At 46.5% G+C, this 24,491-nt stretch overlaps 1 protein-coding gene across 1 annotated transcript in view; it reads left to right on the forward strand.

Moving 5' to 3' along the window:
• LOC146174662 (acetylcholinesterase-like) overlaps positions 1–24,491 on the forward strand; it is a 57,623-nt gene that overhangs the window by 8,374 nt on the left and 24,758 nt on the right. The gene's annotated exons all lie outside the window — the stretch shown is intronic.

A 24,491-nucleotide genomic window follows, 5' to 3' on the forward strand; every position in this document is an offset into this window, starting at 1 on the left:
CCACGATGGAAGGAAGAATTGTTCTCCGTCGGCGCGTCCGCCGCGCAGCGGGATGGGAGCCGGGTATTTATAGGTGTTCTATTTTCTGCTGATTCTGATGGCGCACCTGCGAAGAAACCGCACGCGCGGTGAAACACTGTAACATTAAAATACGTCTGTTTTGCTTAGTTAAATGCTTAATTCTAAGCAACTAGGAGCTGTGGTGCCGCTTCTTACAGTCCAAATGACTTACTTTCCAATCACAAAAACACGCGCCGTCTGCTCGAGCAGTGATAGAGACGGCACTGCAGGAACCTCCAGTGGCAGGCTGCCTCGTCGGACGAAATAAAAAACCGGTTTGTAACTTCCTGTCGGGAATAGCAAGCCCTGGCTTTATAATCGGTAACTCAGCTGACAAATTATGGTATGACGATGTGCAGGATCGACTTGCGCATTCCCTTCAGCTGCAACTGAAGAACAGTACCTTGATTTACTCGTTTTAATGTTTTTGTGTTTGGCTACAGCAAGAGGAGGATAATTATGCGCTCAGTTCGAATAGTGCTTTGTACTTTGCATCACGGTTACGCGTCCTCGAAGGAGAAGGTGTCGCACTCCAGCGCTTCTGGAGACAGGTTTCGAAGCGCAGGGCTATAAAGGGACGCACGTCCAGCCTAAGAGCGCTCAAAACAAGCGAGTATGATACGTATATGCGTCTAAATTAAACGCTTGTGCCAAAAGCGCCCGTAGAAAAAGGTCCCTTTAGTACGGTGATGCTCACTGCAGCCACGCCGTGCGTAAAACTGTATGCACCTCGCGGCGTTGCCGGATTGCCTCTGCCACCGAGCGTCGGTAACCAAGCGCGGTCTGGACCTAAAGCGCCGCTTCGCGTCCAGCGACTAAACTAGCTGCCTGTCGCGATAAACGAATAAGCAAGGCGCTTCTCTACAATGAGGCGTGCGCATCGAATTGCGAAAATCCCATGCATAGATTGCCACAAAGAATGGAGAGCAATTGTGAAGCGGGAAGTCTGTGCGATGTGAGCGCCTTTCAGAAATGCGCTTCATTATGCGAATGCTTCATTTCCGGCACGCCTCGCGAAATGGAACTCGCAGCCCGGACTTGTATAGATAAGAAATTTGAACAGCGGCGTGGCGCAAATGACCGGGCAAGCAAATTATAGGGGCCGTACAGGGTATCGGTATCGATGACCTTTCACGTACGGCTGTTCAGGGTTGCTTTGAAATTCTTGTTACACTTCAGTTCGTTATGCCACAAATTGTTGAATGACCATCGTTTATAACGTAGTCGTCCGACTTCCTCTATGCGCTCTTCCGCTGGTAGAAGAAACAGCTTCCATCGCACAGTTGAAGAAACCGAAGCTCAGCTCACAATCGCAGAGAACAACGCGCCATATGTACCATTATTAGGCCTCGCAAAACTAAGTGCAGGCTCTGCAGGGGCCGCTTTCATCTTATCTGCACCCCTTCCAGGAACTACTTTCGTTATGTCGAAGGTCAAGCTGCAGCTGCGCCTCTCCCAGACCCACACACGATCTGTAGTCTGATGCCGCTAAAAACAAGGAATTACTTCTTTCAAACACACACACACACACACACACACACACACACACACACACACACACACACACACACACACACACACACACACACACACACACACACACACACACACACACACACACACACACACACACACACACACACACACACACACACACACACACACACACACACACACACACACACGCACACACACACACACACACACACACACACACACACACACACACACACACACACACACACACACACACACACACACACACACACACACACACACACACACATACACACACACACACACACACACACACACACACACACACACACACACACACACACACACACACACACACACACACACACACACACACACACACACACACACACACACACACACACACACACACACACACACACACACACACACACACACACACACACACACACACACACACACTATATATATATATATATATATATATATATATATACACACACACACACACACACACACTATATATATATATATATATATATATATATATATATATATATATATAATAGAGCGAAGGGTACGCTTCATTTAAAGAAACATTTTATTAGACTCGACGTTTCGATCGGAGACCGATCTTTCTCAAGAGTGAATCTTCTTGGATAGTGTTGCGGCTTTTTAAGCATTTGGACATAGACCACACCAGAAGATTCACTCTTGAGAAAGATCGGTCTCCGATCGAAACGTCGAGTCTAATAAAATGTTTCTTTGAATGAAGCGTACCCTTCGCTCTATTATTTTTTAAGCGGCCAAGTACGTTAAATGTTCTCGCATCCTACATATATATATATAGTGTATATAATGTCACCTTCGTAGAACGTCGACGAGAAGAACGGTCGGGTAGATCGGTGAAGAAGAAAGAAGAGCAAGGGCAGAGGGACGTTTGTACGCTTCGCCGCAGTCCTGTTTGGACCGATCCTTGTAAATAAACCCCCCGTGCGTACAAAGCACGTAACATCTTGGTGGAGGTGCGGGGTAGCGACCACGGAGCGTTTCATCTACCGAGGAAGCCGTAGACTTTGCTGACCTACCACCAATGCCATCAGACATGACTGATGGCTGATCGTAGGCTGAAACACTACGAAAGAGTGAGTAAATACAATCACTGGAACGCCGCTACTAAGCTGGCTAATGTGGTGTTCTTCCTTGCCGCCACTGCTTTCGACTGGTTCGATAATCACGAGGATTCATTAAGTACATGGGCTATCTTTACAAGCGAAATCAAGAAAAATTTTGGGGATGAACCTGCAAAGAAGAAGCGCGCTGAACAAACTTTGTTTCACCGGGCGCAAGTACCCGGAGAAACTTGTACTGCATATATCGAAGCCATCTTAAAGCTATGCAAACTCGTCAACCCCACTATGCTTGAAGAAGACAAAGTCGGTCACCTCCTGAAAGGAATAGCAGAAGACGTTTATAATTTTCTTATTAGCAAAGAGAACCTGAACACCACCGCTGATGTTATAAAGCATTGTAGAACATTTGAGGCTCTCAAGCTGCGACGAATTACACCTAAATTCGGAAGACTGGCCAATGTCACCTCTGTAGCCAGTGTTGAAGCCTGTCCTTCAGTTTCCATGGCTGATATGATACGAGAGATTGTACGCGAGGAATTGTCAAGATCTAGGGATGCCATCTGTAGTGAAGAATATGTGCGGCAGAGTTGTGCACCGCAGGCAAATGTTGCCGCCCTGTCCACTCTGTGGGTTCAACCTAGCGGCGCTTCGCATATGGACGATCAGCGCAGCTGTACTCAACGTTATGACCACCGGCCGATGGAGAAGAGGCCCGCCTACTCTGAAAATGTGGTTCGTCAGCAGCGAGAGCCTCGCTACAACCAACGTCGCGACTTTATTAGTGAGCACTCTTGTGGTGATCGCTGGCGCCCTCAACCTGTGTGCTACAGGTGTGGCATTGCGGGGCATATCGCTAGATACTGCCGCTAGATACTTCATACTTTTCTTCTATTGACTTGAGATCCGGTTACTGACAAATCCCCATGCGCATTGCAGATAAAGAAAAAACGGCATTCGTAACACCAGACGGACTTTATCAATTTAACGTTATGCCTTTTGGATTATGTAATGCACCTGCCACATTCGAGCGGCTCATGGATACAATTCTACGTGGACGAAAGTGGCAAATTTGTCTATGTTATTTGGATGACGTTGTAATTTTTGGCAAAACATTTAGTCAGCACAACAGCCATCTGAATATTGTACTTAATTGCATGGAACGAGCTGGTCTTGTACTGAATGCAAATAAATGTCATTTTGGCGATCGTAAAACAATTGTCCTCGATCACTTAGTTGACAAACAAGGTGTCCGACCAGATCCCAAGAAAATTGAAGCCGTCAAAAGTTTTACCGTGCCCAAATCAGTAAAAGAGCTGCAGAGCTCTTTGGGGCTATGCTCGTACTTTCGACGCTTTATACCAAGGTTTGCAGACATCGCTTACCCACTTACGAGTCTACTGCATAAAAATGCACCATTCAATTGGACCAGCGAATGTGACTCAGCTTTCCGTCATCTGAAGTTTCTTTTGACCTCGGGCCCAATCATATGCCACTTCTGCCCATCAGCTCCAATTGAAGCACACACTGACGCAAGTGGTATCGGTATGGACGCGATAAGCACGTGATAGCGTATGCCAGCCGCTCGTTGAGGAAATGTGAAAGAAATTACACGGCTACGGAGCAAGAATGTCTAGCCGTTGTTTTCGCTGTACAGCGCTTTTGTTCCTATCTGTACGGGAATGCTTTCACGATTGTGACCGACCACCATTCCCTTTGCTGGCTCGTGAGTCTTCGTGACCCCTGTGGGCGGCTCTCTCGATGGGCTTTACGCCTACAAGAGTTTAATTTTACTGTGGTGCATAAAAGCGGCCATAAACACTCAGATGCTGACTGTCTTTCGCGTTTGCCGCTTCAAACGACTGATAACGACTCAGACAATTTCGATGAATGTTTGGCTCCAATTTCACAAACCTTCCCCGATGTCCGAGTTTTCCGAACCGAGCAACACAAAGACAAAACATTAACTTCACTGTTGGATTCCGCCAACGATCCTTTGAAGAACACATTTAGCATTCGCGAAGGAGTACAAGAAAAATTTCGCCTCTGGGGGAGCACGTATGCTTCTTGTCGTTCCGGAAAGCCTGCGTATCACAGTTCTAGAAATGATGCATGATGACGCCACGTCTGGTCACCTGAAAGTGGCCCGAACACTCCACCGCACACAGCAGCGATTTTACTGGCCGAAGATGCGTTCAACGATCAAGCGATATGTAGCCAGCTGTGTGCAATGCCAGCGCTTTAAGCTGTCGACTGCAAGCCCACATGGAAAACTGCAGCCAGTCACACCTCCAACAGCCCCGTTTGAGCAAGTTGGCATTGACCTTCATGGACCTTTCCCACACGGTCCTCTAAAGGAAACGGATGGATGTTTGTGTGTATATATATATATATATATATATATATATATATATATATATATATATATATATATATATATATATATATATATATATATATATATATATATATATATATATATATATATATATTGTAAGAATGGGGGGTTTATTCAGCAGATCAACAGGACTTGATCAGCAGGACTGAGCAGGTCAGCGGCGAACACAGCGGCAGCGAACACAGTCAGATCCAGCACGCGCAGCGATCACGATGCCACTGACTGGCATGTTCCTTGTGCACTTTTTCCTCTTCACAAATACCCGCGGGACGAAGAGGAGACATCCTGGCGACTTACGGCGTGAGCAAGACGGCAGGGTCGTAATAGGGTTTGAGGCGCTGGACGTGAACAATCTCGCGTACGCGCCGGCGTAGATCATGGGACGGCGTAACAGGTTCCACCACATAATTAACCGGAGAGGTGCGCTCCAGCAGAACACGGTATGGGCCATGGTATATAGCAAAAAATTTTGAAGACAGTCCAGGGGCATTGGAAGGTATCTATAGCCACACAAGCGCGCCAGACGAGAAGTGCGGTGTCGAGTGTTGGCTGTCATGGTTGGATTTATGGCGGTACTGGGTGTTAGCCGTGAATGCGCGGGCGATTTGTCGACAGTCTTCCGCATGCTGGGCTGCTTGAGACGCAGGTGTATACTCTGATATGTCTGGCTGATACGGGAGTATTGTTTCGATTGTAGCAGAGGTGTGACGGCCGTAGAGGAGAAAAAAAGGAGAGAAGCCAGTAGTAGACTGCGTTGAGGTATTGTATGCGTACGTCTTATTGTTGAGGTATTGTATGCGAGGTATTGTATGCTTATGCCCATCTTGCCAGCCTGCCGGACGGGTCTTTCAGTGAGGAAAGCCAGCAAAGCGCATGGTGGTCCGTCACTACGTCAAAAGGCCGACCATAGAGGTAAGGGCGGAATTTAATAAGAGCCCAAATAATCGCTAAGCATTCTTTTTCAGTGACAGAGTAATTGGATTCAGCCTTCGTGAGTGTACGGCTAGCACAGGCGACCACGTATTCAGTATAACCTGCTTTGCGCTGAGCGAGCACAGCGCCGAGACTAATACCACTGGCGTCTGTGTGGACCTCAGTAGGCGCTGTGGGGTCGAAGTGACGTAGGACAGGCGGTGCCGTGAGGATGTGTCGTAAAGCATTGAAGGCATCGTCGCACGCTGGTGACCACGACGAAAGGTCGCAACTGCCGGACAGAAGTTCTGTCAAGGGAGCAGCAATTTGGAAGCAAATTTCCTAATAAAGCGGCGAAAGTAAGAGCACAGCCCGAGGAAGCTACATAGATCTTTGATGGAAGTCGGTTTGGGAAAGGCTGTTACGGCACGAAGTTTGGCAGGGTATGGAGATACACCTTCTTTGGAAACAACGTGGCCGAGAATGGTGAGCTGGCGGGCGGCAAAACGCCATTTTTTCAAATTCAGCTGCAGTCCGGCATCAGATAGGCAGGACAAAACGTGCTTCAGACGGTAGAGGTGTGTGTCAAAGTTACGAGAAAAGACGACAATGTCATCGAGGTAGCAGAGGCATGTCTTTCACTTTAGGCCACGCAAAATGGTGTCCATCATCCGCTCAAATGTTGCCGGAGCATTACAAAGGCCAAACGGCATAACTGTGAATTCGTACAAGCCGTCGGGAGTTACAAAGGCAGTTTTGGGGCGATCAGCCGCTTCCAAGGGGACTTGCCAGTACCCGGAACGTAAATCTAGGGAAGGAAAGAGTTCGGCGCCTTGCAAACAATCGAGAGCGTCGTCGATGCGTGGGAGAGGATAGACATCCTTCCGCGTAATCTTATTAAGGCGGCGATAATCGACACAGAAGCGGATAGAAACATCTTTCTTTTTTACAAGGACAACAGGTGAGGCACAAGGGCTGCTTGAGGGCTGAATAACGCCGTTCTGGATCATTAGGTCGACTTGCTCTTCAATAGCCTGGCGTTCGGTTGCAGACACACGATAGGGGCGCTGTCGTAGTGGTGCGTGGGTGCCGGTGTCGATGCGATGAGTGACTGTAGAAGTTTGACCGAAGGAACTTTGATGAGAGTCGAAGGAGGAGCGAAAGTGATGTAGTAGGTTCAAAAGCTGAGTGCGCTGCTCTGGAGGAAGATCGGCATCGATGGAACGGAGGAACAAGTCTGTAGAGGGGGGAGCGGGCGCAGGTGAAGGAGGGCTGAGCGCAGTCACGGCACAGTGCGGCGCGTCGTCAGGTTCCTCAGAGATCAGAACAGATGCGATTGGCTGGATACTTCCGAGGCATTCGCCATGGCGCAAAGCAGTAGGGGTAACTTGATTAGAGACCCATAACATGGAAAGGCCAGCGGAAATAGCGAGCACTGCGTACGGCAATGGAAGGCACTTGCGGCGCAGGAAAGTATGGGCTGGTGTGAAGAGAACGGTGTCATCGCTAATAGATGCACAAGCGACACGAACAAGCACTGAAGAGCAGGGAGGAAGGTCGATATCTTCGGCGAAGAGGGCTTTAGCACCGGAATTTGATTGATCAGCGTCTGGTAAGGCATCGGGCACAGTCGAGAACCCCACTTCAGCTCGAGCACAATCGATAATAGCAGCATGACGCGACAGGAAATCCCAGCCTAAAATTACAGCGTGCGAGCAACTTGACAGCAAGACGGACTCAATCGTATAAAGGGAATTCTGGATAACTACCCGAGCGGTGCACGCTGCTAAAGGCTTGATATGCTGAGCGCTGGCCGTTCGCAACGAAAGTCCCGCAATTGGCGTCTTCACTTTCTTTAAAGTGCGGCATAGTTTTGCGTTCATTACCGAAATCGCAGCACCAGTGTCAATTAGAGCCATGACAGCAACACCCTCGACGAAAACTTCAATTAGGTTTGTCGGCGACAGATGAGGACTTGGGAAGTTCGACTGGGTCGCAGTTCTCGCCTCAGGAACTGCGGCCTCTAGTTTTCCTCATGTGAAGAGTTCTGTCGACGTCGCACCGTCGCGGCGACGGTGAACGGCGGTCGGACATGGCTGAGCGGTCTGGGGAGCAATGAGGGCGGGCTGTAGGCTCAGTAGGCGGGGAATACTGAGGCGTCGGAGACCAGTATGCAGAACCATGAGTAGGCGGTGCCGACACCGGGAGATGGTTGCGGCAATAACGAGAAATGTGTCCAGGAAGCCCGCAAGTGTAACAAATTGGCCGGTTATTCGTCGTGCGCCAGGGATTACGTGGTCTTGGAGCCGCTCGCATAAACTGCGCACGTTCTCGCGCAGGCGCAGGAGGCGGCTGAACGTAGGCAGGTGGCGGCGGAGCATATGTAGGTGGCGGTCGGGCCGCAACAGCCGTATATGTTAACGGCGCTGTAACAGGCATGGATTGATGGGCTGGATGAAGAGATTAAGCTACCTGTTCTTGAATAATGTGGCGCAAACTGGGAGCTAGGTGTGAGGAAGGTTCTTGATGGCAGGATATAAGGGAGAGCTGTCGAGCAACTTCTTCCCGAATGAAGCTCTTAATTTGTGGCAGGAGCGCAGAATGTTCGCCTGCATCTGTCAGGCCAGCAAGGAACTCAGAGTGCATGGTGTTCGCGCGAGTTATGGCCCATTGTTTCCGCAGTTCATCATAACTTTGACACAGTGTGACCACTTCCGCGACGGTGCGGATATCTCGAGCCGGCAGCATCGGAAACGCATCGTCATCGATGCCTTGCAGAATATGCTTGATCTTCTCAGCCTCTGACATGTGTGGGTTAACGCGCTTGCACAAGTCGACGACGTCCTCGATATAGCTCGTGAAATTTTCGCCAACTTGCTGAGACCGCGTACGCAAGCGCTGTTCAGCGCGGAGTTTCCTCACAGCTGGTCGGCCGAAAACTTCAGAGAAGCTGACTTTAAACGCAGACCATGATGGAATGTCCGCTTCATGGTTTCGAAACCATAGGTTTGCTATGCCGGTGAGATAGAAAATGACGTTGCTTAACTTTGTTTCCGCGTCCCATTTGTTGTAAACGCTCACTCGTTCATAGGATGTGAGCCAGTCCTCGACATCGTGGTCGTCAGTGCCGCTGAAGATGGCGGGGTCTTGCTGGCGGAGGGAGCCGGGACAGATGATGGTCGAGCCAACTTGTACGGCTTGGTGGTTGACGTCCTCAGGCATCGCAGGAGGTGGTAATGTACGGCTGCGGAGTTCCAGGGCGTGAGGATAGATCTTGACCGGCACCTCCACCAAATGTAAGAATGGGGGGTTTATTCAGCAGATCAACAGGACTTGATCAGCAGGACTGAGCAGGTCAGCGGCGAACACAGCGGCAGCGAACACAGTCAGATCCAGCACGCGCAGCGATCACGATGCCACTGACTGGCATGTTCCTTGGGCAGTTCTTCCTCCTCACAATATATATATATATATATATATATATATATATATATATATATATATATATATATATATATATATATATATATATATATATATATATATATATATATATATATATATATATATATATATATATATATATATATATATACGCTTCCTATCTCTTAATGTTACCCCTACCATTTTTCGTTCCATAGCCCTCTGGGTTGTCCTCAACTTAAGTAGAACTCTCTTGGTTAGCCTCCACGTTTCAGCCCCATAGGTGAGTACAGGTAAAATGCAACTGTTATATACTTTCCTCTTTAGCGATACCGGTAAGCTGCTGGTCATAATCTGTGAGTGCTTGCCAAATACGCTCCATCCCAATCTTATTCTTCTTGTTATTTCCTTTTTATGGTCCGGATCTGCGGTTACTACCTGTCCTAAGTAGACATATTCGCCTACTACTTCCAGTACTTCGCTACCTAATGTAAACTGCTGTTCCTTTCCGAGGCTGTTGAACATTATCTTAGTCTTCTGCATATTGATTTTCAAGCCTACCTTTCTACGTTTCCTGTCTAGGTCACCAATCATTATTTGCAGTTCATCCCCCGAGTTACTTAGCAAGGCAATGTCATCAGGAAATCGCAAATTACTGAGGTATTCTCCATCTACCCTTATCCCTAACTGCTCCCATTCCAAGTCTCTGAATACTTCCTCTAAGCAAGCTGTGAATAGTACTGGGGAGATTGTGTCTCCTTGCCTAACACCTTTCTTTATGGGAATTTTGTTACTTTCTTTATGCAGAACTGTGGTTGCTGTGCAGCCACTATATATATCTTCCTGCACTTTCACGTACGGCTCGTCTACCCCCTGATTCGGAGGTCGTAGCTTCGGTTCCCACCATCGGCACGTTGTTTTTCTTCTACTTTGTGTTTAATTATCTTTCCCCTAAACAGATTACATTACTAATTTCGGTGATTATCCAAGTAAACTTAAAAAAAAATACATAAAGTACCATCCCCAACGCTTTCCTTGGCCTTGCCGACTGTTGGCTCCTTTCCTTCATGTATTATAACGAGCACCTTCATTTTCCCTTAACTGATCTGCTTGTAGCTTACGGGGGTCTCGGTTCTGGCAGTCTTGAAGCCATAGGTGTAGCGTAAGAGGGTTCTAGCACAGCTTTCGCCCTCGCTCTTGATCACGTTCTACTTGACGCTGGCGGTAACAAAGGACGTTCCACGTCCGCCGCTATGGTTGAGGGTGGCGCTGGTGAACACTCTCAAGGTTCGTGTAGAGACAACATAAATAACCAACCAAGTAGCAGGGGGGACAGCGGCCGATGTAGCTCAGTTGGAAGAGCACCGGACGCGATATTCGGAGGTCGTGGGTTCGGTACCCACCATCGGCACGTTGTTTTTTCTTCTACTTTGTGTTTAATTATCTTTCCCCTAAACAGATTGCATTACTAATTTCTGTGATTATCCAAGTAAACATTAAAAAATACAAAAAGTACCATCCCCAACACTTTTCTTGGCCTTGCCGACTGTTGGCTTCTCTCCTTCACACACACACACACACACACACACACACACACACACACACACACACACACACACACACACACACACACACACACACACACACACACACACACACACACACACACACACACACACACACACACACACACACACACACACACACACACACACACACACACACACACACACGCACGCACACGCACACGCACGCACACGCACACATATGTATATATATTGGAGGAGGCAGGGGTACACAAACGAAAACAATGGTTTATTTCTGACGTTTCGGGTCGAAACGTCGGAAATAAACCATTGTTTTCGTTTGTGCTCCCCTACCTCATCTTACACATATTTCTGGATTCTGGAAGACTTTTATAATATATATATATATAAGTTCAGTTCAGTTGTTCAGTCGTGTCCGACTCTTCGTGACCCTATGGACCATTTCACGCCACGCTTTCCGGTCTCTCACTATCTTCCTAACATCACATAACTTCATCTGCAGTGCCTCGAGGATGCCATCTAACCATCGCGTTCGCTGCCTACCCCTTCTCCGGCGACCGTCAACCTTTCCCAACATCAAATCTTTCTCCAGCGACCCCTCTCTTCTCATCAGATGACCAAAGTAGCTGAGCTTTAACTTTAGAATTTGACCCTCCAATGAGCAGTCAGTGTTTATGGTCGACAATATCGACTGATTTGATCTTCTGGCAGTCCAAGGAACTCTCAAGAGTCTTCGCCAGCACCACAATTCAAACGCGTCAATTCTTCGGCGGTCAGCCTTTTTCACAGTCCAACTCTCGCATCCATACATCACAACTGGAAAGACCATAGCACGAGTTATACGGATCATGGTTGGCAGACTAATGTCTCTGCTCTTTACTAGGCGGGCAAGGCTAACCATTGCTCTCTTTCCCAGAAGCAGGCGTCTCCTAATTTCATGGCTGCAGTCTCCTTCCGAGGTAATCTTGGAGCCCAAGAAGAGAAAATCTGTCACAGCTTCCAATTCTTGTCCATTGATGCTCCAGGACTTGATAGGGCAAGACGCCATGATCTTTGTCTTTTTGATGTTCAGTTTAAGCCCAAACTTCTCACTCTCTTCTTGTACGCGCATCAGAAGTCTCTTGAGTTCCACTTCACTTTCTGCCATTAAAGTGGTATCATCCGCATATCTAAGGTTGTTGATACGTTTTCCAGCAATCTTCACTCCAGCTGAAGACTCGACCAGACCGGCCTTCCTCATGATGCACTCTGTATAAAGGTTAAAAAGGCAGGGCGACAGTATGCAGCCTTGCCTCACTCCTTTCTCAATCGGAAACCAATCGGTAAGACCATGCCCAGTTCTGACTGTGGCCTCTTGTCCTTCATACAGGTTCCTGAGGAGACAGATGAGGTGAATTGAAACTCCCATCTCTTGGAGAGCTTGCCACAATCTGCTGTGATCTACGCAATCAAACGCTTTCGCATAATCAATAAAGCAGAAGTAGATAGGTTTCTGGAACTCTCTTGCTTTTTCCATGATCCAGCGGAGGTTGGCAATTTGGTCTCTAGTTCCTCTGCCCTAGCGAAACCCAGCTTGCACGTCCGGAAGCTCCCGATCCACATACTGCTGCAGCCTACCTTGGAGGATTTTCAACATCACCTTGCTAGCATGCGAAATAAGCGCGATCGTGCGGTAGTTGGAACAATCTTTGGCACTGCCTTTCTTTACAATGGGGATGTAAACTGACCTCTTCCAATCCTGTGGCCACTGCAGAGTTGTCCAAATCTTCTGACATAATGTATGCAGAATGCTACAGCGTCATGGTTGAGGTTTTGAAGCAACTCAGCTGGAATGCCATCACTTCCGCTGGCTTTCTTCTTAGCAAGACTGGCTAAGGCCCATTCAACTTCACTCTTCAGGATGCCCGGCTCGAGATCAGTAATCACAACCGTCTTATGTTGGGTTTGCACATTCGGGTCCTTCTTGTACAGTTCTTCTGTGTATTCCTGCCACCTCTTCTTTATCTCTGAGGCGTCAGTGAGGTCCTTGCCTCGTTTGTCCTTTATCACGCCCATCTTAGCACAGAAGCTTCCTTTGATATCTTTGATTGTCTTGTACAGAGCTCTTGTGTTCCTTAATTGGCTGTTGTCCTCAACTGCTTGGCACTGTATGTTCAGGAAGGCATTCTTATCTCTCCTTGCTATTTTCTGAAAATCCGCATTGAGAACCTTGTATCTTTCTCTTTCCCCCATAACTTTTGCCATCCTCCTTTCCTCAGCTATTTGCAAAGCCTCTTCAGATAACCAGTTTGCTTTCTTGCATTTCTTTTGCTTTAGAACTACCTTAGTAGCAACTTCTTGTATTATATCACGAACATCAGTCCACATCTTTTCGGGCTCTCTGTCTTCTAGATCTAATTTTTGAAATCGATTGCTCACTTCCACAGCATATTCTAATGGAATTTGATCCAGATCATACCTGAAAGGCCTTCTAGTTTTCTGAGTTTTCCTCAATCGAAGCTTAATTTTGGCAACAAGAAGCTGATGATCGGTGCCACAATCGGCCCCAGGCCTTGTTTTTACTGCTTGTATCATCATCATCAGCCTGATTATACCCACTGCAGGGCGAAGGCCTCTCCCATATCTCTCCACTTAACCCGGTTCTGTGCTAGCTGCATCCACTTGACCCCTGCGAACTTCTTAATCTCATCCGCCCACCTAACTTTCTGCCGCCCCCTGCTACACTTTCCTTCCCTTAGAATCCAGTTTGTTACCCTCAGCGACCATCGGTTATCCTCTCTTCGCACTACATGTCCTGCCCATGTCCATTTCTTCTTCTTAATTTCCACTAGAATGTCGTTAACTTGAGTTATTTCTCTGACCCACTCTGCACGCTTTCTATCTCTTAAAGTTACCCCTACCATTTTTCGTTCTATAGCCCTCTGGGTTGTCCTCAACTTAAGTAGAACTCTCTTGGTTAGCCTCCACGTTTCAGCCCCATAGGTGAGTACAGGCAAGATGCAACTGTTGTATACTTTCCTCTTGAGTGATACCGGTAAGCTGCTAGTCATAATCTGCGAGTGCTTGCCAAATGCGCTCCATCCCAATCTTATTCTTGTTATTTCCTTTTCATGGTCCGGATCTGCGGTTACTACCTGTCCTAAGTAGATATATTCGCCTAATACTTCCAGTATTTCGCTACCTAATGTAAACTCCTGTTCCTTCCCGAGGCTGTTGAACATTACCTTAGTCTTCTGCATATTGATTTTCAAGCCTACCTTTCTACTTTTCCTGTCTAGGTCATCAATCATTATTTGCAGTTCATCTCCCGAGTTGCTTAGCAAGGCAATGTCATCAGCAACTCGCAGATTACTGAGGTATTCTCCATCTAGCCTTATCCCTAACTGCTCCCATTCCAAGTCTCTGAATACTTCCTCTAAACAAGCTGTGAATAGTACTGGGGAGATTGTGTCTCCTTGCCTAACACCTTTCTTTATGGGAATTTTGTTACTTTCTTTATGCAGAACTATGGTTGCTGTGCAGCCACTACGTATATCTTCCAGCACTTTCACGTACGGCTCGTCTACCCCCTGATTTCGCAATGCCTGCATCACCGCCGAGGTTTCAACTGAGTCAAATGCTTTTTCGTAATCAATGAATGCTATGTATAAGGGCTGGTTATATTCCGCGCATTTTTCTATCACCTGATTGATGGTATGGATATGATCGATAGTAGAGTACCGTTTCCGAAACCCTGTATGATCCTTTGCTTGATTGCAGTCTAAGGTTGTCCTGATCCTATTAGCGATTACCTTAGTAAATACCTTATACGTAACAGACAGTAAGCTGATTGGTCTGTAATTTTTAAGGTCCTTAGAGTCCCCTTTCTTGTGAATGAAGATAATGTTTGCATTCTTCCATGCTTCCGGTACCGTCGATGACACCAGGCACTGCGTATACAGGGTGGCCAGTTTTTCTAGCACAATATCCCCCCCGTCCTTCAGCAAATCTGTAGTTATCTGATCCTCTCCAGCTGATTTCCCCCTTTTCATAGTTTCTAGTGCTTTCTTGACCTCGTCCTTCGTCACTGGTGGAACGTCTGACTGTTTTTCCCTGACGCCAATCTCATTACGGTCCTGACTACTTTGGCTACTGTAGAGATCTGTATAGAACTCCTCGGCTACTTTGACTATCTTGTCCATATTAGGGATGACGTTGCCCGCCTTGTCCCTTATCGCATACATCTGGTTTTTGCCTATGCCCAATTTCTTCTTTACCGCTTTAAGGCTTCCCCCGTTCTTTACAGCATGCTCAATTTTCTCCATGTTATACTTCCTTATATCGGCCACCTTGCGCTTATTGATTAGCTTTGATATCTCGGCCAATTCGATCTGGTCTGTTGGATTGGAAGCTTTCATACTCTGCCGTTTCTTAATCAAATCTTTCGTCTCCTTAGACAGCTTACCGGTATCCTCTCTAACTATCCTACCGCCTACTTCTACCGCGCACTCAGTAATGATATCTCTGAAATTATTGTTCCTGGCCTCTAGGGTAATGTCGCCATCCTCAGTTAGAGCTGAATACCTATTCTGTAGCGAGATCCTGAACTCTTCTGCCCTCCCCCTCACCGCTAATTCGTTGATGGGTTTCTTTCTTACTAATCTATTGCGTTCCTTCTTCAGATTTAGGCTAATTCGGGACCTCACCATCCTGTGGTCACTACATCGAACTTTCGCGATTACCTCTACATCCTGCACAATGGCGGGGGTTGAACACATTATGAAGTCGATTTCATTTTTAGTCTCTCCGTTAGGACTTTTCCATGTCCATTTTCGGTTCTTCCGTTTTCTGAAGAAGGTATTCATGATTCGTAAGTTATTGCGCTCTGCAAACTCAACTAGTAACTCCCCCCTGCTATTCCTAGAACCAATGCCATAGTCACCTACTGCCTTGCCTCCTGCCTATTTTTTCCCTACCTTGGCATTGAAGTCGCCCATTAGTACAGTATACTGCGTCTTTACTTTTCGCATTGCCGATTCTACATCTTCATAGAAGCTTTCAACTGCCTGGTCATCATAACTACATGTAGGTGCATAGGCCTGTACAACCTTCAGTTTATACCGCTTATTAAGCCTAATTACGATGCCTGCAACCCTCTCATTAATACTATAGAATTCATCTATATTACCCGCTATATAGTTATTGACAAGGAAACCTACTCCTAGTTGTCGCCTCTCTGGTAAACCTCGATAACACAGTACATGCCCATCCTTCAGTACAATATATGCCTCATTCGGCCTCCTAACCTCACTAAGCCCTATGACATCCCATTTCATGCCCTCTAGTTCCTCTAACAGCACTGCTAAACTAGCTTCACTAGCTAGGGTTCTAGCATTAAACGTTGCCAGGGTCAGTTTCCACTGCTGCTTGTATAGCGCTTCTCCATTTCTGCCGGCAAAGAATATAATCGATCTGATTCCTGTACAGACCGTCCGGTGAAGTCCATGTGTACAGGCGCCTCTTGTGCTGTTGAAAATGAGTATTCGCTATGGTCAGTTGTTTTCTAGACAAAATTCTACAAGCCTCTGCCCAGCTTCATTTGGCTCGTCAAGACCAAACTTGCCTATAATTCCGGATATTTCTTCACTTCCGACCTTAGCATTCCAGTCTCCTATGAGAAAACCGACGTCTGATGATGGGGTGCGGTCTAAAAGGCATTGTAGGTCCGCATAAAATCTCTCAACGTCGGCTTCTTCAGCAGTAGTGGTCGGTGCATAGACTTGGATAACTGTTATGTTGACAGGGTGACCTTGGATCCGAAGTGAAATCATTCGGTCGTTTTTGGGGTTGTACCCTAGCACTGCTTTGCCCATTCTTCTGTTTACTATGAGAGCGACCCCATTCCTTCTCTTGGATTCGTGCCCACAATAAAAGACATAATGGTCGCCGGAGTTAAATTCTCCCATTCCGGTCCACTCGAGCTCGCTGATACCCAAGATATCAATGTTCAATCTGTCCATTTCTCGCTTGACGACATCCAGTTTACCTTGCGCAATAGATCTTACATTCCATGTTGATATGTGATCTATCTCCTTGCAACATCGGACTTTCCGGTCGCTTCCCGACACATCCACAACTGAGCGTCCTTTTGGCTTTAGCCCAGCCGCTTCATTCGTCCTGGAGCTACTAGGAATCGCCCTTTGTTCATCCCCAGTAACATGTGGGACGCCTTCCAACCTGGGGGGCTCATCTTCCGGCGTCATATCATTAATGGTATTGTGACTGGCCATAGGGTTTTCTTGGCAGGAAATACTGGAGTGGGTTGCTATTACCTTCTCCAGTGAATCACATTTTGTCAGAACTCTTTGCCGTGACCTGTCTATCTTGGGTGGCCCTACACAGCAGAGCTCACGACTTCATCGAGTTTCGCAAGCCCCTCCGCCACGACAAGGCAGTGATCCATGAAGGGGGGATATATATATATATATATATATATATATATATATATATATATATATATATATATATATATATATATATATATATAAATATATATATATATATATATATATATATATATATATATATATATATATATATATATATATCGCAGTCTCCGACAAGAAAGCTATGTGCAGCTTCCTCTGACTGCGCATGTTACCGACGGTTTGTAAAAAAAGTTCTCGCGCATGCTAACCCTTTGACCCAGTTGACGAAGAGAGATATGTCATTTCAATAGAAGCACAGCAAACTAAAGCTTTCAAGAAGAGTTAATGCAGCCGCAGCTTTTACAGCCCCTTCTTGTCGTCGGGCACTTTGATTAAAACGCAGAGTGAAGCATATATGGGCACAAGGAGCTTGGGCCAACGCACCATCCACGCTCAGAAAAGTGACGGACTGCAGAACGTACTCTAGCCATTCCTTAGCTGAGAAGAATCCCTTGCGCACGGTCACGACGAGCACATTTGGCATGAAGGCATTGTGGTAGGTTGCCATGAAGGAAACATCTTGCGCGACACCGCCTCAGAGGCCGCCACAATCACCTCCTCGGCAGACCTGATGAGGTTATTATGGCAGCCTGAAAAATGGCGCCCAATTTAGACGAGACGAGGACGTGAGCCCTTTAAGGAGCCGTGTTATTCACACTGTCAAGCTACCACGAGCACCGCAATGATCAACACCTGACGCCAACTCGCAATTTTTCGGAGTAGAATCAATAATCTAGCAGTGCCGCTGAGTGCTCGTGTATCACATCCTCTTTTTATTTACATTTTACTGCGGAACCTGAGACGAGCTCTATTCGAAGGGATAGAAATGAATCAAAATATTCACCGATGCTCATTCACTGACGTGGAGGTTGTGAGCACTAGCTGGTCAAGCATACTGCTTAACTGAGTTTATTGAATTAACTTTTCAATCCTACCTCCGGGACAGCCAAAGTCAAGGCAATCCTGTGCCAATACAGCCGTGACCGAAACGTCGTATATGTCGACGCTACGAAATATTAATCCGACAGAGACACTTAATTAGGGACTACCGGTTACAGACGTCAATGACTCAGTGAAAATTACTACCTCCGTTCGGGAAAGGAGCTCGAGCAGGAAGGCTTAGGAGAGCGCCAATGCGGTAGCACTCGTTGTATACATCACATGGACACACGTCACGAACACCATACCAGTCTGATATCCACAATAATTACAGATTTAAAAGTTGCGTGCCGCACCTTCGAGAAGAATGCATTATCTTTGCAGAGTGAGCGCGTGCTGTCGCCAGTATGTTCTGACACATCTCCCGACGTCCGTATCGTATGGGCTCCTGGTCCCGCCTCTCTTTCTGGCATCGAGAGTGCGCATATGCGCTCGCCCAAGCAGCAGCCTTCCGATCTTTGTTGAAGGAAGCGGAGGAGGAAGTAGAAATAGAGGCTGCTTGCACAGCTCTGTACACTCAATCACATCACCCAAAATTACCGCACACAAAGAGCACTGCCGTCACCTCACAATACTCACCAAGGCCGAAGCTGCGGCATGGCGTCAGCTACAGAATCATTCGTATACTAACCTGTACCATAAACACTTGTTCTTCCCCATCCGCTGCCAAGAGAAATTCCCCAGCTTTCAACAACACGGAGCTACACTATTTGGGCCTGTACGACACCCCCCAGGAACGTATCTATAAATCTCCTCACTTCGTTCTCTGGAATAAGCCTTGGCCAGCACCGAGCCAACTATTCAGCGCCGACTGATCGAGCGGGCTGACAGAATAGCGGTGGCGAACGGGACGGTGGACTGCGCACCCCTATATCTTTTCCTGAGACCGCTCTCACTGGCGCCAATACGCAAGACAAGCGGTTCAGTTCAGTCGTTCAGTCGTGTCCGACTCTTCGCGACCCTATGTACCATGTCACGCCACGCTTTCCGGTCTCCCACTATCTTCCTAACATCACATAACTTCATCTGCAGTGCCTCGAGGATGCCATCTAACCATCGCGTTCGTTGCCTACCCCTTCTCCGGCGACCCTCAACCTTTCCCAACATCAAATCTTTCTCCAGCGACTCCTCTATTCTAATCAGATGACCAAAGTAGCCGAGCTTTAAATTTAGAATTTGACCCTTCAATGAGCAGTCAGGGTTTATGGTCGACAATATCAACTGATTTGATCTTCTGGCAGTCCAAGGAACTCTCAAGAGTCTTCGCCAGCACCACCATTCAAACACTTCAATTCTTCGGCGGTCAGCCTTTTTCACAATCCAACTCTCGCATCGATACATCACACCTGGGAAGACCATAGCACGAGTTATACGGATCTTGGTTGGCAGACTAATGCCTCTGCTTTTTACTAGGCGGTCAAGGCTAACCATTGTTCTGTTTCCCAGAAGCAGGCGTCTCCTAATTTCATGACTGCGGTCTCCTTCCGAGGTAATCTTGGAGCCCAAGAAGAGAAAATCTGTCACAGCTTCCACTTCTTGTCCATTGATGCTCCAGGACTTGATAGGGCAAGACGCCATGATCTTTGTCTTTTTAATGTTCAGTTTAAGGCCAAACTTCTCACTCTCTTCTTGTAGGCGCATCAGAAGTCTCTTGAGTTCCACTTCAATTTCTGCCATTGAAGTGGTGTCATCCGCATATCTAAGGTTGTTGATACGTTTTCCAGCAATCTTCACTCCAGCTGAAGACTCGTCCAGACCGGCCTTTCTCATGATGCACTCTGCATATAGGTTAAATAGGCAGGGCGACAGTATGTAGCCTTGTTTAAATACTTTCTCAATCGGGAACCAATCAGTAAGACCATGCTCAGTTCTGACTGTGGCCTCTTTGTCCTTCATACAGGTTCCTGAGGAGACAGATGGGGTGAATTGGAACTCCCATCTCTTGGAGAGCTTGCCACAATCTGCTGTGATCTACGTAGTCAAACGCTTTCGCATAATCAATAAAGCAGAAGTATATGGGTTTCTGGAACTCTCTTGCTTTTTCCATGATCCAGCGAAGGATGGCAATTTGGTCTCTAGTTCCTCTGCCCTTGCGAAACCCAGATTGCACGTCCGGAAGCTCCCGATCCACATACTGCTGCAGCCTACCTTGGAGGATTTTCAACATCACCTTGCTAGCATGCGAAATAAGCGCGGTCGTGCGGTAGTTGGAACAATCTTTGGCACTGCCTTTCTTTGGAATGGGGATGTAAACTGGCCTCCTCCAATCCAGTGGCCACTGCAGGGTTGTCCAAATCTTCTGACATAATGTATGCAGAATGTTAACAGCGTCATGGCTGAAGTTTTGAAGCAACTCAGCTGGAATGCCATCATTTCCGCTAGCTTTGTTCTTAGCAAGGCTGGCTAAGGCCCATTCAACTTCACTCTTCAGGATGCCCGGCTCGAGATCAGTAATCACAACCGTCTTGAGTTTGCACATTCGGGTCCTTGTTGTACAGTTCTTCTGTGTATTCCTGCCACCTCTTCTTTATCTCTGAGGCTTCAGTGAGGTCCTTGCCTCGTTTGTCCTTTAGCACGCCCAGCTTAGTGCAGAAGCTTCCTTTGATATCTTTGATTGTCTTATGCAGAGCTTTTGTGTTCCTTAATTCGCTGTTGTCCTCAACTGCTTGGCACTGTATGTTCAGGAAGGCATTCTTATCTCTCCTTGCTATTTTCTGAAAATCCGCATTGAAAACCTTGTATCTTTCTCTTTCCCCCATAACTTTTGCCATCCTGCTTTCCTCAGCTATTTGCAAAGCCTCTTCAGATAACCAGTTTGCTTTCTTGCATTTCTTTTGCTTTGGAACTACCTTAGTAGCAACTTTTTGTATTATATCACGAACATCAGTCCACATCTCTTCGGGCTCTCTGTCTTCTAGATCTAATTCTTGAAACCCATTCCTCACTTCCACAGCATATTCTAATGGAATTTGATCCAGATCATACCTGAAAGGCCTACTAGTTTTCTGCGTTTTCCTCAATCGAAGCTTAATTTTGGCAACAAGGTGCCACAATTGGCCCCAGGCCTTGTTTTTACTGCTTGTATAGCGCTTCTCCATCTCTGCCGGCAAAGAATATAATCGATCTGATTCCTGTACAGACCATCCAGTGAAGTCCATGTGTACAGGGGCCTCTTGTGCTGTTGAAAATGAGTATTCGCTATGGTCAGTTGTTTTCTAGACAAAATTCTACAAGCCTCTGCCCAGCTTCATTTGGCTCGCCAAGACCAAACTTGCCTATAATTCCGGATATTTCTTCACTTCCGACCTTAGCATTCCAGTCTCCTATGAGAAAAACGACGTCTGATGATGGGGTGCGGTCTAAAAGGCATTGTAGGTCCGCATAAAATCTCTCAACGTCGGCTTCTTCAGCAGTAGTGGTCGGTGCATAGACTTGGATAACTGTTATGTTGACAGGGTGACCTTGGATCCGAAGTGAAATCATTCGGTCGTTTTTGGGGTTGTACCCTAGCACTGCTTTGCCCATTCTTCTGTTTACTACGAGAGCGACCCCATTCCTTCTCTTGGATTCGTGCCCACAATAAAAGACATAATGGTCGCTGGAGTAGAATTCTCCCATTCCGGTCCACTCGAGCTCGCTGATACCCAAGATATCAATGTTCAATCTGTCCATTTCTCGCTTGACGACATCCAGTTTACCTTGCGCAATAGATCTTACATTCCATGTTGATATGCGATATATCTCCTTGCAACATCGGACTTTCCGGTCGCTTCCCGACACATCCACAACTGAGCGTCCTTTTGGCTTTAGCCCAGCCGCTTCATTCGTCCTGGAGCTACTAGGAATTGCCCTTTGTTCATCCCCAGTAACATGTGGGACGCCTTCCAACCTGGGGGGCTCATCTTCCGGCGCAATATCATTAATGTTATTGTGACTGGCCATAGGGTTTGTGACTGGTGACTGGCCATAGGCCAAGGCAAGCGACAGGTCCTCAAATGGGCCTGCTCGATAGCGGTGGCACATATAGCCCTGAACATGAGGCTCACCATGGTTACCAGGTCGTCTGGGAAGAAAAGCGAATAAAAGTTTGGAAAGTAGACAAATACGTCGCCAACTGCTTGAGACATTTAAATTAGTCGCCGAAGAAGTCACCATGATACAAAAAAGCGACCAGTTTCAACTTTAGTTTACTGCAATACCTGTATTAATTACTTTATCCTGAGAAAAAAAGAAATTGTTCTGCAATATTTCGAAACAGCGTAAAGATCTCCATTCCGTGTTTTCACGATATGAGCGTCTTCGTTTATGAGTACTTTCTAGCAAGTGATCCAGGAGTTTAGTCAAGCTGGTCTCAGACTAGGTTAAGTGAAGATTCTTACGCGAACGCGTCGCCGTACTCCCAGTGGTATAGTGAACTAGAATTAACATATTCATTGTTCACTATAGCCCAGCACATCTAGTAGTTGAAAAGGCGTCGTGTGCATATGTCAGAGTGCATATAATGCGGAGGATGGATGTGGAGGGAGAGACGAGAAGAGCAGTGCAGTTATCGCTTTCACTTGTTCGCCCTATAGGAAGGCGAGACGGCTGTAAATTTTTATTTGAAAAAATGAAATCTAAAAAAATTTGAACCTTTATCTCCTATATGCTGCGGACAAAGAATAGACAACAACTGTTATCATATAACCTAATGTGAAAATTTAAGAAAGTAATTATCTGACTGTTTTCACGGATACAAAATGACTATCGCAAATCACATTTTCAGCTAACACGTGCATTTAAAAAAGCGCACGTCACGTACATCAGCATCCTTAACTCCGGTGTGAATATTGCTGCTAACGTTTTGCACCGTTTCACGCGCAACTTCAATTGCAGGCCTGATAGCGCCCCTCAGGCGCAATCCGTCGTGTGACAGCCTTTTTCAGTGCCACTGACAATCTCCCTGTTCTCAAAAATTTACATTACCGACGGAATTCTTTGCCTTGTTTCAGCGTAACCTTCATTCAGCTACTAATTACATTCAAAGTGTGAATGATGTGCTGGAAAAACTGACAGCATACGAGTTATTATCATCGACAAGAGTCGCCAAAAAAGTCGCCAAGCAGCAAACCTAAAATTTATTATCACGTGATGCCTGTAAAAGTCACGAATATGGGATAAACGCAATAAATGGTTTTCCTCCTTATCCTCTTCTGGGGTTTTAGTACTGCTTCATTTGACGATATTTTAAAGTAATACAATAACACGACAATTTTGAAACTCCTCTGAGCTTCGCTAGGGCACTTGCATACTAAGTTGCATACTCAGGGCCCTCAGCCTCGGGGTACGGAACCGTGACGGCAGATGAGAGTCGAAAATGCAGCCAATAAATTCATTCCTGCATTAAAACCTCCATACAAGCTTACACAAGCTGTTCGAAAGGCGTTTGGAGACTGTGGGCATCGTCTTACGAGAGCGCCCGCTGAAAACGATTGCGCCAAAGAGAAAAGCTCAGAAAATGGAAAGTAATAAGGGAGTAATTAGTCATAGTCATCCACTCAAGTGCAGCCAGTGGTTACACAGAAAAGCTATAAAGCTTTTTCATAAACTTCGCAGTTAAAGAAAGGTTTCTAAGAAAGCTGTATAGCTTTCCTTTCTAGCCGTGTTGCTGCGCTTGGGTGGATGACAATAAGTAATTAATCCCTTATTACAAATCTAGTGCACCTTGCTTGATTTCCCGAATATTTGAGCAAAATGCAAGGTAGAGGCAAAGACTAGATTTTTATTAAAGGTATTTAAGATGAGAGTATGAGAAAGGCTCCACGTTTAAAACATATTCGATAAACTGACGGCTAGCCGACTGTTCACTTCCGCGCCATTCCGCGGCACGGTTCAGTTTAGCAGCACCACGAAATATTTACAGAAAATAGTGCTTTAGCATCCACGATTATGACACCATTCATAACTGGTGCGAGACATTAAAATCTTATTATTCAGATCAAAACTGCACTGGATACTCAGATGCACTGGATACTCAGCCCAATCGCGAAGAGGCTGATTATTCTATAGGGGACAATAAAATTGCAAGGCGCAGCCAAATAATGCATTTCTGCATTGAAACGCTCGCCGATCTCTTCCT

The sequence above is a fragment of the Amblyomma maculatum genome, chromosome 11, assembly GCF_055883805.1.
Source record: "Amblyomma maculatum isolate TAMU_Amacu chromosome 11, ASM5588380v1, whole genome shotgun sequence".
NCBI lineage: Eukaryota > Metazoa > Arthropoda > Arachnida > Ixodida > Ixodidae > Amblyomma > Amblyomma maculatum.